The sequence below is a fragment of the Apus apus genome, chromosome 1 (assembly GCF_020740795.1).
Source record: "Apus apus isolate bApuApu2 chromosome 1, bApuApu2.pri.cur, whole genome shotgun sequence".
NCBI classification, from domain to species: domain Eukaryota; kingdom Metazoa; phylum Chordata; class Aves; order Apodiformes; family Apodidae; genus Apus; species Apus apus.
In genome coordinates, this window is record NC_067282.1 from 23802161 (window position 1) to 23814277 (window position 12117).

The 12117-nt window shown below is 42.1% G+C and overlaps 1 protein-coding gene across 2 annotated transcripts in view; it reads right to left on the minus strand.

The window, feature by feature from the left end:
- STARD13 (StAR related lipid transfer domain containing 13) overlaps positions 1-11180 on the minus strand; it is a 303125-nt gene extending 291945 nt beyond the window's left edge. Inside the window, exon 1 of one of the 2 annotated variants that reach the window (XM_051630188.1) lies at positions 11112-11180. The gene's annotated coding sequence lies outside the window, so the exon portion shown is untranslated. Of the gene's footprint in view, positions 1-11088 lie in introns of both variants that reach the window. The other variant, XM_051630178.1, reaches the window with a different exon arrangement.
- Positions 11181-12117: the final 937 nt, after the last annotated feature.

Here is a 12117-nt window from a genome sequence, read left to right on the forward strand (position 1 = left end):
GTTCTTTGCATCCTGGTTTCAGAAGACCAACTTGTCATCCTCTCTCATTCTCCCCACAGACAATTATTTGTGATCCTACCTGTAACGTCCCTTTGAGTTCACTTTTTCTATCAAATCTTGCAGCTTGCAAGACTGACTCTTCCTCACTTTGCCCAGCTAACAGCAGCACATTCAGCTTGCAGGCTATCATCTATCCTTCTTTCTTTCCTTACACTCACATGTGAAGTTAGCCTGGTAAACTTTAAATAAACATTTAAATATAATAAAATTTTAAAATATAGTTAATTTTTATTTTTTAATACATCTAACAGTAAACTTATCTTCAAAATCCTTCCTTGAACTACTTCTTTTACGGTGCCCTGCATCTCATGCACATCTGACAATAATTAAATGAATGTGGACTTTTGTTCCTACTTCTTTCTGCTTCTACTTCTACCTGTTACTTTTTGTTGCCATCTCATCACCCCAGCCTTCAGTGCTGCTAAGTTTGGAGCGAGGTGGGTCTGTGAAGCCATCAGACTGTCAGTACAGTCACTGTACTGCAAAGAAAAGTCCTCCTAACATAGAAAGTCTTCACTATGGGCAGGGCTAGGGACTATTTGCTCTCATTACCTTCATCTCCAGGAAGGCTAGGAGACATCTGTTGAATCAGTGTAATAGCCCTGACCTCCATTTGCCCTTTGTCTTTCCAGCTGGAGAGACCCACGCTAATCTCTCACTAACAACTTAAAAATAAAAACATTGTTTTGTTTTTCCACCTCCAGGCAGCTGCAGAACCTTCCCCAGCCAAGCCAAATCTCTTGTCCCTGGAGTCCTAACGCATGGGAAACCCACCAAGCAGTCTTGGTTAGCGATCAATGAAAAGCAGCATTTCCCCCCATACTTTCTGCCTTTTGACTAACTTAATCTGGGATCAGCAACAGCAGGAGATGATAGGGGCTGAACTCAAGGCAAAGGAATGCCATGGAGGGAATGGCAGAGGAAGAAGTTAGATGCTTCACTATTTTATTCTTCAGCTGGAATATTCACTATTTTAAATGAAGACTAGCATGAATTACTCTCCCTGTTCAGAATCCCAGTGTTTTCTGTTTCCTCACTTCACAGGCTTACAAGGCTTGGGCTTTTCAGAAGGCTTTTCTTGGCTGTCTTGGCTCAATATATTGGCAAGCTGTTGACACTGATTTAGCCCTAGAACTGTTAGCCAAGTAAGATCATTAGCAAAGATTGGTCTCCTTGACTGACTTGGCCAGAGACATCTCACGTGCAGAAAAAATGAGATGTGGGATTTACTTTTGGGTGGAGCTTTACCAGGACAATCAGGCATATGGTCTCAAACATATTTTGCATGTTTTCTAAGACCTGCCACACTTCTGGAGACTTTGCTGTTGCAGTTCTGCCCCCTTAGCATCTCCTGGAGGAACGACAAGGAGCTGGGCAGAGCACAGGGACAGCCAGATTGCCTGAGACTGCCTCCAGAGGCAATCTCATGGACAAAGGAGGAAAGGAACTGGAACTCAATCACTGGCACCGACATCAGAGCTACATCCCCATGGACAGATGTGGCCTTGTTTCCATTATTTCTTGGAAGTTTGGAGGTTCATCATCAGATAGGATTGCTGACCAGATCATGTGTGGATGCCACGGCTCTAGAGGCACAGCAGGATGAGTTCCCTGTCCTGCTTCTGCTGAGGTCAAGGCAGAGTCCTTATCAGCCACCATACACACAAGGATGTGACATTAAACTCACATTTTAAACATTTTGGAGGAACACAGATTGCTGACAGAGACTTTGAGGTAATCTAAATCTTAGGTGAGGAGAAGAACTTGGTGAAGGCAACTTCAAAAAAGATTTTGTTTGGCTATATCTTTAATCTGGGGATTGATTGAAAGAAGAAAATTTACAATGACAAAAGTTTATTAAATACACAACCCAACAGCTGCAGAACCTGACACAGACATTGTTCTCCTGAGCTTTTGGTAATAGAGCATTTCAGATGATTAAATAACTAATAAAGTCAGTCCTTGGTAAGTAGATGGATACCAGAAATATTACAAGAGTCATTACAGATTTCTATAAAAAAATTCTTGACTAAAAATATTTATTCTTAGAGTGAAGCTAATATGCTGTTCTCAGTTAAAGACAAAATATTTTAGCCACTATTAAAAGGTTTCAAATTTGCACTACTATAGTGGCTTTCAATTACAATCAGTTTCAAGGTGTTTGTTTACAGATTGAGTATTTCTTTTTTTCCAGGTAAATTCTTACCAACTGTCACATGAAACTAGATCTTCCATTAATCATGATATTAAGTTTTTTGGCAGCATAGGGACCTGCATCTTTAGGCTGTTTATTTCATTTGCTCTTTCACAGGCATTAGACAGTTGTGATATTCGTATCTCTCTTAGATTGCAGAGTGGTAAGAAATGGTCAAAGGAACAGAAAACAGTGTGAGGGATGCTTGCAAAAAAACCCATACAGAAGAGTCCTGCATGCATAAAGCAATTAATTTGCCTCTGTTGCTATTTCAGCCAGTCTTTTTTTTTTTGCTGATCTTTTAGATGTTTTGCTCCTTTCCTGTGAGTGCCATTAGAAAACCAGGGGTTTTAAATGTCTTGCACACACAACTATGTTAGCTAACTCACAAGCTGCAGAAAAAAAGTTCTTTACATCAGCAAATTATCCCACTATCACACAGCAGCATGCAGCAGAGCTTGTATTTACACTCAAGCTAGTTTATTGCTATCTATGATTATTTTTGCCTGGTTTATTAAAGTGTAATAGATGGTAATTTCCATGTAATTGAGCCAACACACATCACACAGCAATGGCTGTGTCTGCTTTGCATTTCTTGATGTCATCTCCCATTTCTACATTACCAACCCCATCCGCTGCCTTAACACACTCCTTGTCCTCTTTGAATCCCTCTCTTAGGACTCAGTCCTACTGTAAAAGCAGTGAGAAATTAAAGGGCAATGCCACAACCATAGAGCTAGAAAAGATACTGAAAATATATACAAAGAGAACATGTAATTGCATTCCTCTCCTGCCATCTGGGCAGTGCTGCATTCCTCAGACAACGCATTTCCAAGAAGCTGGGAGGCGTTGGGCATACAAATACAACACCTGGGCTGGAGGGTGAGCTCTGCAGACTAGCCCATTCCGGCTGCAGATGTGGCTGCCTCCACCTCCTGTGTCTCCAGCATCACTGTCCATGGGGTAAAGGACAGCCCATGATCACCTCACCCATAAAAGGCAGCGTGGAGATGGCTGTGACTACAGCTGCATGTGCAGCTCAGCCTGCTCTGTGTTAAGAAACGCCCTCACAGATTTTATGTCCACATATAGTAAAACAGATGTAAAGAATGGGTACCAGACCGTGAGCTCCAACCCACCAGGAAGATCTGTTGTGGTCAAGAGAGGATTGCTGGCATATTCCGTCACACTGATGAGCTGTAAAAACAGCCGTGTCAAAACCATGAGCAGGACTGTCCCTTGGTTGTCCCTTATTCATCCCTTATTCACAGGAAGAACAGTCTCACAAGTGAACTATAAATAACGGATCTCAGCAGTGTGCACAGGGGATGCCTGCACAGTCAGAGGGGATTGTTGCACCATGGATGCAAGCAGCGAGTGCTTTACAACAGACTGAAACCTGTAGAGCTTACGACACACCTGTGCAAGTGCAGGATCCAGTAGGTTTTGAGGGTTCTTACAATACATATTACACTACTTATTCTTCTGCATCTAAATATGGTTGCCAGGTAGGCTGAGAGTTCGGTCAAAGACAGAAATTTGCATCAAAATCTTAATTTATATGGCAGAGTTGAAGGAGCCTTGTGTTCAAGTGGGTGGTGGTTTTTTTTGGTTGGTTGGTTTGGCTTGATGTTTGGTTTTTTTTTTTTTCTGTTTTGTTTGTTTTAATATTGCCTATCAAATTTATTTAATATTGCTATCAAAAAAGATCCTAGGTGCTAAATCTTTGCTTAGGATTTAAGGGAACTGTGGTTGGACCTAGGATTTTGGTTTGTTCCAATTTCCAGAGAAGTCTGAGTGTAAAAAAGAGTATTTTATCCTCTATTTATTGCACTGACCATCAGCTACGAGATCTTTTATTTCTACTGTCAGGGACAATAAGAAATTGGTGACAAAAATTACCATTGTGGTTATAACTGCAGTGTTATTTATAAACAGCTAGATGCAGAAAAAATGTAATTTAAATTTCATTGTGAGCAATATTCAGGCAGGCGTAGAGCTCCCTAATGCACAATTCATAGCTGCTTAAATTGCAGTCATTACTCTCATACTGCAATACTGTTTGTCATGATAAAGGGAAATTACTTTTCTGTCAATTACTCCTGCAAGATTAGGTAATTTACATTTGCAAAGTGTATGGAGCAGCATCTCAATTCCATGGAGATGTTTCTCAGGGGTATTTGGCAATTTAAGTTTTGGGAGGAAACGTAAATGGAAGTCTACTTTAAAATTTTAAAAGGGGACAGTGTATATGTGGCAAGGTCTTTGTACCCCAACGAAGAGCATCAGTGAAGAGTTGATGTGTCACGGACAGACTGCTAGCTTGTACTGTGGACCTGGAAGAGGTGTGCTCCTATCTGCTTCACTGCTGGGCCCCCAAGCTGGCAGCAGTTGAAATCTCTGCTCCTGACTACATGAGTTGTGCATGCAAATAATCTACATGAAGCATCCTACCCTTTGGCAACCCTTTCTGCTAACATCTGTATGTTTGTTTAATCCATGTTGGGATGGAGACAGCAAGAGCCAAAAACATAAGAAGGAATGTTATTTTTACTTACTTGCTTGGAAATTCTGGGTGAGTTTTAGCATGCCTGACTTGGATGCCCACCTGAGGCATCACACCTCCTGATCTTAAGCAGCATAATTTAAGGTGTTGAAGTTTCGTGCCTAAGCTCCTTGTAGGGGTGATGGAGTAACTGAACACAGTGGTGCCCAAGGGACAACACAGTGCTTTTCCACCAAAACTAAGAAGCTGCTTCAGGATGAGTGTTGGAGCATCCCCTGGGATCCCTTTTGCTAAAATCAGGAGAGGTGTGGATGGGAGCAGTGGCTGTGCCTCCTGCAGCCTGTGCCATGTTCCAGGGGGTGAGAGCACTTGGCGTGGCAGGACATGGTTCTGTCACTGCTCATCCTGCGGGGATTCACACCCACATAGTCTCAACAGAGAGAGTAACATTTTCCCTTCCCTGAAGGGAAGCAGTGGAAAGGCCTTTGGAAAAGGCAGTGCTCAAGCAAGGCCTCAGATTTAGCCCTGGGAGTGGGCAGGGTTATCCCCTACCTCTGCCGTGCAGCCAGGCAGGGCTGCCTAAAGCACCTCAAAGCTGAGGCAGTGGGTGTATTTTTGTGAGTCAAGCAGAACCTGTGGTGTGCACACACACCATGTAGGTGTACTGCCACGGACTATGGGCAGCTGGCACAGCAGAGCTTAACCTCTAGGTATTATTGCAATTAAACAGTGAAAAACATCAACAGCACAAGCACCCTTAGCACTGATGCTTGTGTTCAGGCACGTCAGGCTATGCTGATACTGACATCCAGATCCCATATTGGCATCACAGCACTCGTGGTGTTTTGCAGTGTTTTAAATTTTAACCTCTGCCAAATTCCAGCAAATACAGCAACAGTCCTCCTTCCTGATATGGCTCTTTTGATAGAACAAGGGGCAGGGTATCCTTATCTTTCCTCCCCAGCCCAAGCTGCATGCGGTTCCTGTTGCTGTGTTTCAGTGCAGATTGTTTCAAAGGCAGAAACTACACAGGAGGGAGTTCTCAGAAGAGTTTATGGAGTGTTTGAGGGCACCCTAATTATATATTATTTCTGTTCCCATTAGGTTTAGGGAAGTTGCAAGGCTGCTTAGCCCAAAACTGGCATCTGCTCCAACCACTCATTACAAATTTCACAAAGTGGTTAAAAATCATTAATGTTTAGGTTGCCTTTAATTATTTTCCATTTCAGTTGCTTGGATTTTCTTTTGAGATACATCTTCTTGGTTAATATCAAGGCTAGAGTCCTACCTTGCTCAAAAGGTGAATCTACATTTGTTTCCAATAATCAGTGTTTTAATTAGGTGGGGCTGAAATTATGCTGGTTAATAAAGATCGGTATGAAGACATGAAGGTCAGTGTAAAGGCAGAAAGGTATAGAGATATATAACAAGGAATAAAGATAAGGACTGGAATTTTTGAAGTTTCAGCTTGCAATTATGACACACACTATCCAAAAATATTTTCAGACTTTTTTTCTTTGGCTAAACTCCGAAATATTAGCAGCTATTCCCACTGGTTTGCTCACAACATTAAATGCCCCTTCTTTAAAATACACGTAATTTATCCATTTGTGTCACCATAATAATATGCCAGGGAAAGGGCTCTTAGCCCTTTATTCATATAGGGACAGACATAACTTAAACCATAGCAGTTGCTGGTTCTGTATGATACATGAACTTTTTAAAAAGGTAGGGTATTTTGGGATAGCCAGATAAACCATTCACACTGCTGTGATTTCAGGACACAATACGGTGGCACTGAAACAGCTGGGGTTTAAATGTCAAAAAATCCAGTTGTGGTTGTAAAGGTTTTGGGTTTACCTGTGTTTGGGATTCCTCTAATGTTTCTGAAGAGAGCTAGAGAGCTTGTGATCTGCGTTGCTCAGCTGTGTACCTCCCTCCTGTCCCACACATCCCCCTTACAAGTGTGTAAACCCAAACAATAAATCTACCTTTGACACACGGATACACCTTTTTTTTTTTTTCTTTTCCCCTTTTTCCCCTGAGAATGCACAACCAGCAATTTAATTAAGGTAATTGAATTTGTCTTCAAAACAATGCATTATGCATTAATTAAGGTAACTTAATTTGTCTTCAAAACATAGTATTCATTCGCCCTAAGGCATGATACACACAGCACAAAGGGTAAAAAACAACATCAGAGGTACATGACTCTTACTCATACCCTCATCTTTCCCCTTGCCAGCTCTTGTCCTTTCTTATTTTCAGTTTCAAGAAGCATTTGTGTAGCATTAGCGTGAGTCTGTTTTTTCAGTGCTTTCCTTTGCCCTGTAACTCCCTTCCTTTCACACATTTCTTCTGGACAGCTTCTCTCAGGTGACTCAAAGAGCCCAATTTCACAAAGATTTTTTGAGATTACAGTGTGATACTTCTCAGGCCTGGAAAAACAGTGATATTAGCAGTATTGCAGCCAAGGTGTTATCTCTTAGGTCCACAAACCTCCTTGAATTTGCGGAGTCTTTTGCATGTGCTAAGCCATTGCTTCTCTTCTTCTGCTTGATCCCTTTCATAACCCTGATTGACTAATTGCACAATAAATATCCCCATCTCACAAATATGCGGAAGCAGAATATTAATTTTAAAAATAATAGTATCAGGCACATTTTTCTAATTTCCTAGAGGAACTTCTTATTCCAAAATAACAGCCTGTGATATATTCTTGTCATAAACACTAGGTGCAGCAGAACATTAAATACTTATAAAAGGTAAGATTTTGTAAAACTTTAAAGTTTTGATAAAATATTATAAATCTTTGTTATTAGGCTGCATATATCATATGAATATTTTGTGTAAATCTTGTAATCTTGTGCCCATACAGACAGAAGTTAGTTGTTTTGGACTAACAGAGTGCTGTCGTTGAGAACATGCCCACATAGCACAAAAATATCTGAGTAATGATAAAAAGTACTTCAAAAGAAACTATTTTAGCTACAGTTCAGTTTAGCCTTAGCTTCATCTAATCCCCACTTCAGTGGTAGATATGAGCACACTTCATTCTAGGAACTTGTGAAGCACCAAAGAAGAACAGGCACACTCCTGCCTTTTGGCTTTTTTGGTGGTTTTTTTCCTTGGTGATGCTGAATGTTTAGAGACTTGAGCATCTGGGGAAATCCATGCAGCAGGTATCACTTGTAACAAACTCCTTAAAATCTGAACAGGCCATGTTTTTGTTACCAGTTGGTGTAACCAGGAAACCAGCCTCGCCCCACAGCTTATGTGGAGTCCTCTCCTTAAGATCCTTTTGTAGCTTTGGCATTTCCAACGAGCAGAGATTAATTGCTATTGGTAAAATTATCACAGAATTCAGTTATTCAGCTGCAGCAAGGGAGGCATGAACCAGATATTTCTGACCAGCAATAGCATGAGCTGGCTTTCCCATCTGAAACATGGACAGCTTATGCCTTTGGGATGAATTTCAGGACATAGGGCAGAGTGTGCAGATAGCCACACAAAATCTCCTCTCTGTAGACCAGCAGCTCTGGACTATCCTAGCATGCAGAACAGGGAAATCAAAGCAGTCATAAGGAAGCCCCACCTATAGTACAAAATAATCCCATTAGTCTCTCAGTGACAAAGACCTGGGAGTTATTTTGCTGGGTTGGTGGCCATGGGAACAGTGTGGTTATCATCACAAAACAGAGGCGGAAACAGAACTTTCTCTAGGAATGGGGAAGCAGCTTCCAGGAGGTCCCAGAGTATCACAAGGACCAGCATTTTCACAGCAAGAAGCCAAAGAACAACATAAACCCCAAAGTTGCCAAGGAAACCCTAAAATCTTTCTGAACAGAATGAAAGGAAAGAGAGTAACATGTTCACTTCGTTGTTTGAGGTTTACGTCAAAGGGTTAGAGAACATTTGACAGCAAGTAGTTAGATTCAGCACCTGTCTGCAAAACCATGCACAGTTTGAAGCAGCATAACTGAAGCTGGTGGAATAGAAGTGAGATTGTGCTGTTCAGTCTTTTATTTTGGGAGAAGCTGCAAGTGGAAGCACAAATGGAAGTTTGTAGGACCACAACCATCCTGGACAACTGCAGTAACCCTTCATTTACCTCCTCGTCCAGCCTGGCAGGGGAGGCAGCTGCATTTATGGAGCCACATTCCAACTCCAGTCACACCAGAACAGCTCCAGGGTCATGATATCGACTTCAATGAAGTTATTCTTTATCCATGCTTGCCTAGCTGAGAATCTGGCCCATTCTATCTAGGTAGCAATATCTAATAAAGTAAAGACTGCCAAATTAAGGGAACAAGAACTAGAGTACATTACAGAAAGAGGAAAAATTTTACATTCAAAGGAATACAGAGGCCATTTAGTTTAAGGACTTTATCAGCATTTAAAAGACAGGCCACTGAAAAGCATTTCTGTATGTGCCTAGATATAATTTTAATACTCTTTTTCTATTTTAGAAAAGAGAAAGAAAATAGATTGATTTTAACATTATTGAAATAAAAATACTGCAATTTGTTCAACATGGAACACTTATTCATTATACATTTATTAGAAGTAGGGCTTAAGATGTCTTCTATTTAGGATCTCCTCCACATCCATTAAGCAGGCCTCTGGCTCAAATATATTGAGTTTCATGGTTTTTCTCTGTGGGAGCATTTTTCCGTCTGTGCCCAATATGGCTTTGGGAAAAACTCCGTGTTTTGCTCTGCTGGACAAATCTGGGATGTCCCTGTTGAAGTGACCAACAAAAGACAGAGGAAAGGAATGAAGGTAAGGGAAAAATATCATTACTGTTTTATTTTCAGTAAGTTCAGATTCACTCAGGTCATGGCTTGATGATGCTGTAAATCTGAGTTAGAGATCCCAGTCCTAGAACAAAAACTCTGCAACCAATGATGCAAAAGTAGCAAAATGGTACAGATCTACTCTAGCAGTTCATTTGGTAAAGAAATACTGACATTTACTTGGTACAAGGCAATGGACTGCATTTTCTCATTGGCAGCTGCAGAAGGTGTGTACACATCCCATGCTATGCGCTCTAATTTGGCAGAAAGGCACTTGTAAGCCCCCACCTCATCTGGATGCTGTTGGTGTTGTTGCATGAGCTGCATCTGCCCAAATGGAGAATGTGTGGTGGTGGATCCACCAGGGGTGGGATTTCTACCATACCTAGTTAGCAGTAACAAGCCACTGATTTTTCTTTTAATATCCCCTTTGGATTTCAGCTGGGTCCACCAGGAGTATAAACTGTGCCAAGACACAGAAGCATGAAGTTCCTTGCTTTCTAAGGAAAATAAGGGTATTGAATTGTTTTGGGTAGCTAGAGAGATGTGCAACAATCCAGACAGGATTTTAAATATTTTTTTTTTTTTAGAGGATGTCTCTCAGCTTTTACTAACATATGAGTGAATCAACAAAAGTTGCAGCATGCAACTCTTTTCACTCAAGAATGTATATAAAATAACACTTTAGGAATGACAGAGATCATCCTAGACCATACTGGACGGTTCTCATAGGAAAGTGAAAAATATCACAAGCCTGGAATTGCAAACTGCCTGCTCAGGATTGGAGTCCTGACCTGACTATCAGCCTCTAGAGTTCTGCCACAGAAAACCGTTTCATTTTTCCTATTCAAACATGTTTAGGAACGAGCAGGTCATTAATGTTTCAGCTACAGGAATGATCCTGTGCACTAGTAAGTGTGTGTATGCACTAGTAAATGCATGTATCTGATAAATTATTTCTATACATTGGCATCATAGTGGACAATATTATCTTAAACTAATTTCTGGCAATCATCATTAATCGGCCAGGTTGCTGACACCTGGTACCAACAGATTTTTCATCTAGCGAGTGCAGTGCCACGTAATGGTAACTGCAGGCTTTAACCTAACCCCTCTCCATACACAAGCAAACATCAAATGACACCCCTGACAAAGACACACAGACCAGCCTGACATTTGCTGATAACTCCCAGGAGATTGTCCCTCAGCACAACTAGTTCTGCTCAAACACATTTTCCAGTGGGAAAGATAATGTGAAACCATTTCCAGCTAGACTAATTGCATTTACTGAGAAGAGCATCCTCCTCCTCCTCCTCAGGACACATTTGCTAGCCCAGCTGCAAATGCAGCTAAGGCTTCGTGAAGTTCCCTAACCCGATCGTTATGTCATCTTGCAAGACTTCACAACAGCTTGCTTGATAATGAAAAGTTATTAAGCAGATAGATGTACTTCATGCAAGGTTGCACATAAGAAAAAAAAAGAAAAAAGAAAAAAGCAGGCGTTTAAAAACTGATGTTTAAATTCCACTCACAGTTTGGAAGTCTAACTTCTTACTTTGCAGCTGTAGCTTCAAGCTGTCTGGAAAGATAAAGCAGTCCATCAGATATCCTGCTTTTGTTTTCTTGCATAAAAATATCATCTGTCACAGGCACGGGAGCGGGCTCGAAGGACCGGCCCCCTGTGCGGAGCACGCCAATCGGGAGGCCCCGGGAGCACATGTGGAAAGCCGCTCGCCTGCGCGCCCGGCACGGGCTCGGGCGGCAGATGCTCCGTGGGTCCCGGGTGCCAGGCGGCCGCGGTGACAGCGAAACACGGCCCGGCCGGACTGCCCGGCCCCCAGCCCAGCCGCAGAGGGGGAATGGAGGGGTGACAGGAGAGCACGACCTTGGCTGATTCTGCAAAACCATCAGACCCTGCGGCCAGGAAATGCACCTTGCTCCTTTTGATCTTACTCTTTACTGCTTTAATACAAGTAATCTCTTTTACCATTGCAGTAAATGCTTCTTCATCTTTTCTCCTAGTTGCAATTCTCACCCCACTTACGGCTTTTTATTCCAAAACCTCACCCCTGCTAAATCATGCCTGTGGAAAAGTGCGGGGCATTGCCAGCCCCTCTGCTCCGGACTCGGCGGGTCAGCCTGGCCTGGGTTCTCCTCCCTTTTCCCGACTCCTCGCCCTCTCCCTGCCGTGCAGCCCGCTCCCTGCTCCTCCTCTGCCCCCCAGCTGCCCGGCTCTGCTGTGCGAGCTCCCGGGCAACGCTTTGCTCCACACCTGTCAGTCGGAGAAGTCATTTTCTTCTTGCAGCTGTTTATCCTGATGACATTTAAATTCAAACTGCTTTGAAACCGAATTTAGAAACATTCACCAGCAGCTTCCCAGCTGGCTCAGCCCTTGCAGAGAAACAGGGGTGAAAAAAATGGGTGCACACAAACACAGGTTGAAAGTACAGCAATAACATAGTGCACAAAGTAAAAAATCTGACTGTACATAGGTGAGTGTGATGAACTAACATATGTAGATTTGTTTTTGCTCCCAGAAGCATACTTGCAAGTCACAACAT